The sequence below is a fragment of the Lissotriton vulgaris genome, chromosome 2_2 (genome assembly GCF_964263255.1).
Source record: "Lissotriton vulgaris chromosome 2_2, aLisVul1.2, whole genome shotgun sequence".
NCBI lineage: Eukaryota > Metazoa > Chordata > Amphibia > Caudata > Salamandridae > Lissotriton > Lissotriton vulgaris.
In genome coordinates this window covers 220,943,968-220,949,967 of record NC_141688.1, presented here as the reverse complement: position 1 = coordinate 220,949,967, position 6,000 = coordinate 220,943,968, and positions in this window count along the sequence as shown.

The following is a 6,000-nucleotide window of genomic DNA, read 5'->3' as shown; positions in this document are numbered from 1 at the left end:
CGACATCAGTCGGTAGCAATCAACGCAGGGCTTCAACCCGGGCATCCATACCTGCACCGTCGGAGTTGAAAGACTTTGAAAGATGATCAAAAAGGATCGAAAAAGTTAGTCAAAAATTAACTAAGGGCACAATTTTTCCGGATCGGCGCTAGCTGGCGCGGAAAAAAAAACTGACCTCAGCGCGCGAGGGCGGCGTCTAAGTACTCCGGGGATGTCATCCCAGCACAAACGACGGACGCGGAGCCGCAGACGACGCCTACCGACGCGCAAGGGTACTGCTACGCAAAAGTTTCCGGATCCAGTCTGACGCCTGGGGATATTCTAAGGTAAGGAATCTAATACTAACCTGTTTCTTTCAGATGAGCATTGCTCACTTATCTAGAGCTGCAGTAATCCGGTGTTAAAGGACAAGAACAAGCTCATGGTTGTTCGCTCAAAGTTTGGCCACTATTGTGGTATGTCCCATGGGTGACAAGTAGTGCTCTATACATCTTCTATGATTGATTCATGATCCTCTCTGCATGCCAGGCAACATCCATTCAGGCCTAGGAGATGCTGTGTGGCAATTGGGGACCTAGTGAATTTCCTATGGTTGCTATATTTCAATGCAGTTAATTACAACTCAAGAGGTGAAGTGCAGGTTTACTTTATTAAGAAGCACAAAGTAGGAAAACTGATTCTCCAATTGTATGGACGCAACATGCCATTTTTGTCGAAGTTCAGCTGCAGCTAATTTGTACATACTATTTTGTTCACCACCTTCCACCACAGAGAAATTAAATTTAGAGGAATGACGGAAGTGGATACCATAAAGTGTTGCTGTATGTTATGTTATATTAGTTAGTTCTTATATAGCGCAGGTTCACAATCAGGTCTCTTCGCGCTTCTAGAGGAAAGAATTACAAAGCCATTGCATTTGAGCCGGAATGGACAGGCTTAATTTGTGGTCAGTGCCTCCAGAAACAAGATAGTTTTAAGTTTTTTCCTAAAAGGAAGGAGACCCGGTTCTTTACGCAAATCTCCGGGGAGGTTGTTCCAAAACTGTGGGATCAAAGTGGAAAAGACTATCCCACCCTTGCGAGCCGAATAAAACTGTGAGATAACCAACTGGCAAGCAGCAGAGGAACGAAGAGTCAGAGCAGGAGTGTAACTCGTCAGGCGATCCCTGATGTATACTGGGGCCTGTCCATAGATGGCCTTGTGGGCAATGCAAAGGCCCTTAAAAGATGCTCGATGCCTGATAGGTTGCCAATGTAATTTGGAGAGCAATGGGGAGGCATGAGATCGTCTGGGTAGATTAAAAATAAGGCGCGCCGCTTCGTTCTGCACAACCTGTAGTCTTCTTAATAATTTCCAGGGGAGTCCGATGTAGAGGGCATTCCGATAATCCTACCTGGACAGTATTGTAGCAGAAACAATGACCTGGAGGGAAATAGTGGTGAGAAGAGGGACAAGCTTCCGCAAACTCCTCAATATCCCTGTACAGGTGCCAACCACTGCCGACATTTGGTTGTTCATAGAGAGGTCGGCGTCGATTTTGATGCCCAGACTTCTGACCACTGGGACTGGGGTAGGAGTAACTCCTAATTCCTGCGGCCAAAACAGGTCACACCAAGGGCTGTTGATACATGGGACAGCTAGAATGTGTGTCTTGTCTGGATTTATTTTGAGTGAATTGTCAGTCATCCCGCTCGCTGTGAAACGCAGCACTTCTTGTACGCAATCCTGATTGGTGCTAGAGTTGTTGATCCGTACAAGTAGCTGGGTGTCATCTGCGTAATTGAAAACCTTGCAGTCCAGCTGAGCCAGTCTCTCCACCAACGGTTGAAGATATAGATTAAAGAGCAGAGGTGACAGCGCCGAACCCTGTGGAATACCGCACGTCAGGGAACCGGTGATCGATACCTGATACCCCAACTGTACCCTTTGCGTTCGATCAGTCAAGAAGGATTCGAGCCATTGACAGGCAGGTCCTTCTACCCCTACATTAGCCAGGCGAAACAGGAGGATTTTATGGCTGACCGTATCGAATGCCGCTGAAAGGTCTAGTAAAATCAGGGCACTCGATACTTTCTTGCCAGCCATTACTCTCAACTCATCCAAGACAGATAGCATCACCAGCTCCGTACTGTGGTGAGCTCTGAAGTCAGCTTGTCTAGGATGTAGCGCTCTTTGTTCCTCAAGAAAGATGGTCAATATCTTGAGGACATGTTGTTCAAGTACTTTGGCTAAGTACGGGAGCTGCGAAATTGGCCTGTAGTTCTTGAGGACAGAGGTATCTGCGCCTGACTTTTTAAGTAGGGGAATAACTCTGGCCTCTTTCAGCACATGAGGGAGGTAACCTGTATCCAAGGAGGTATTCAGTAATTTAAGAATAGGACCTTCAAGACTCGGCAAAGACAGTTGGAAAATTCTTGGTGGACACGGGTCTGCTAGTGAAGCTGATTTCACCCGGTTTACAAGGGGGAGTAAGGTTTGAACATCCAAAGGAGGAAAATTGGCAAGCCGAATTTCAGGCGGAGGGGAGGCTATGGATTGAGAAGGGTAGCCACGCTCAGAGGGGAATTTCCTATTTCTAGGAGGATATCATCGACTTTTTGTAGAAAGAAAACCTGGAAAGCATCACAGTCAATAGGAGTAGCTGATGACTTTGCCTCCATATTATGATTGAGTTCTTTCAAGATTTTGAAGGTTTCTTTTTGCTTATTTGTAGCAATCTGGATTCTACATTCATAATATTCAGCCTTCCTTTCTGTGATTGCATATTTGTAGGAAGAGAAGATAGATTTATATAAGTTAAGGTCTTCTAGCTTATAGTCTAGCCGCCACCTCCTCTCGGCTTGGGGTAGCTTTTTCTTTAGGTCTCTAAGTTCATCATTAAACCAAGGGGTGCCGTGCTCTTGATTTCTAATTTTTACCTTTCTCACTGGTACTATTAGGTCAAGGGCAGAACAAATAGTAGTCTTGTGCCAAGTTGCATGGATGAGGGTAAGTACCAATAGCTGTATCAAGGGCAGAGGCTAAATGGCTAGCTTCAACCTTCTTCAATCGCCAATTAGTCTCCAGGCTGGAGGTGACCGTGGTAACTGGCAGTCACTCGGGGCCCAGCAGCTCAGAAGAAAGTGATCAGACCAGGCACAAGGGGTGATCTTTAACTGTGTAGCCAAAGGCTGTGACGACCAAATAAGGTTCAGAGTATGGCCTTTAATGTGTGTGGGACTATCGACTAACTGGCAGAAGTCAAGTGCTTTCAACGCAGAGTCAAGATGTAACTGGACTTGGATAAAACGTGGTTTAGTGGCAATCCATTAATGTAACCTTTGGTGGAACTAGAAACACTTAACCCCGGAGAACCCAGGAACTGGGGTGAAGGTGTGGTAGAAGAAAGGGGGATTCACGAGGGGTGGACTCATGAAAAGAGGAGTGCGACAGTCAACTAATACATTCACTTTATGTACAGTGCGCAAAGAAATTGTCAATAAGGAATAATGTGACAGTAAATCTGTTCTAGCTTACTTAGTTTATTAGGTAGAGCCATTTAAAATATATTACCCGGTTAAGATACCTGCTGCACAGTGCTTGAAATGGAAATATAGTACTCCAGATTATTTGTTTGCTGCTGTGATACTTTGTCCATACTTTCCCATTAAAAGCATTGGAGCAGTGCACAGGAGTGGTAGAACTTTACCTTTTAAGTTAAAGAAGTGCAGGTACTGAGTGCCTTATAGTCGCTGCTCATTTAGAGCATTACTGATGCAGAGATCTCTGTGTACCCAGCAATTTTAATGGGATTAAAATAGCATAAGCACATGAGCACTCTCCCGCTACAAATCAGGTCCAACCCCAACCTACTTTCATTCCGTAAGCAGCTGAAAACTTACCTGTTCGCTAGGTTCACCTAATAGCTTGTTTTCCGTCATTCCTCAGCTCTGTTTTTTATGCTTTAGCGCTTGGACGCCCATTGGGCAGCAACCGCGCTTTACAAATCACAATACAATACAATAAGATAACTCTTGTGGTTAATGCAGTTACAGGAGAGTTCTGTGTTTTGTTCAGTCACAGTTTTGACTCAAAGTAGCTGTAGGAAGGTAGGATCCTTCTGCATGGTTACCCTCACTTTTTGCCTGGTGTCAGAGAGTTTTTGACAAGTCTGACTGAGATCCTGCTAATCAGGACACCAGTCACTGTGAATCCTCCCTAAATTTGAAATGGTAAGTACTTCTCTATCGCCACAATTCGGTACTGGTGTACCCCTGTAAGTCCCTACTATATGGTACTTAGGTACCCAGGAGCATAGGTACAGCAGGGGTCTCCCATGGGTTGCAGATTCTATTGTGCCACCCATGACAGACCACTCGTACTATGAGTAGAGGCCTGACACTACAGCCTGTGTGAGGTGGCGTTTGCACCTCTCACAGCAGATATAGTTTTCGGATAGCTGAGGTCACTGCACTTAAAACCTATAAGACACCCCTATGGCATGGTTTTCAATCCTGAAGGCAGGGTGGGTGGTTATACATGTGATAGTGCTACTGCATGAGTTTCCTGATAACGAACACGCGTGCAGACATTGTTATTGCCACAGCGAAATTCTTAAGTTGGTCCCGGGAACTGAGGAGGAAAAAATTGGAGATCGATGAGGAATTAAATACAGCACCCGAGTGACCCTTTGGTCTTTCTCCAGAGACTAAATGTAGGAAAATATTATATTTGACTAATTTCATTTATTCTAACTACTACTGATTAGTTAGGATTTCGTTATTGTGGGTTTAATTTGTAATAAATATACGTTTTAGGGACTCACCGTTTGTTATTCACACTTTTACGTATGTGCCGTGTCTTTTATGATTGTAAACTATTGAATAAAGACTAACTGAACAGAAACTGAGTAGGACACCCCAACAAACCACAGAGTTGATTCTCCAGGCTTTGAAAGTGGGGTCAACCATTTGAGAACATATAGCAGACATCAGTCATAATGAGATGTCTAACTATATAGTGCCAGCACCGACCCGGTCCATGTTTGGTATCAAACATGTTGGAATCACACCCCAACAGCGTTTACAGTGTTGAAAATATGATCCCATGTACTGGGGGTTCCCTTGGGGTACGCCCCTGTACTAACTGTAACAGCCTTTCAGGGTCTGACGGCAAGCTAGTGCTTCTGCTGACCACAGACACCATTCTGACGTTCTGCTACTGATCGTAGCTTGAGCAGGGGAAGGTTGAACTATAGGTTTCCTGTCCCAGGAGGTGTGAACACCTCCCAGACAGGACTTCGTGTATTGGGCTGGTGGGGGGGCGGCTGCCAGTGCCACTAGACTGCTATGAAGGGCACATTTGGTGCCCTCCTACAGTACTCCAGTTTCCTTGGATACAGCACTGGTGCAAAACTGGACAAAGGGCACGTCTCTCTCTTGGTTCCCAGATTACATGTGATCCATACTATGCAACGTCGTATGCACATGTATAATAGAAACACTATTCTCGGTGTTCAGTGGTACTGTAATTTGCATATATATTACAGAATTGAAAACAGCAACAGAAACCTTCTCAGTCTGAGTGTTTTTGGATATGCAATCTAAGTGTGATCTGATCACTGGCCTGCTGAAATAATACACCGATTGCTAGTTACCCCAGGCTACTGCAGGGAGGTGACCTTTGCAATAGAAAGAGACACACGTGGACTCGGTTTACATAGCTATTACTGTCCCTAGTTTCTGTAGGTATATAGGGTTGTCCTTGTGCGATAATACATACTAAACACAAAGCAGAAAACGGGCAGCTGCTGCTTAACTGTGTCCCGCTATAAATATGCTTCTAGATAGTATCTCGGCCACTGAAGGCCTTAATATATTTTAGCTTTGACTGTATAATTGAACTTCAACAGTTAGTACTAGTAGCCTACTAATAGTGTTTGTTGGAAGATATGGGACTGACTGCAGTTATATAAACCCAGTGCACTCTAACTTGCGATTATTATACCTCTCCTATGTCTGA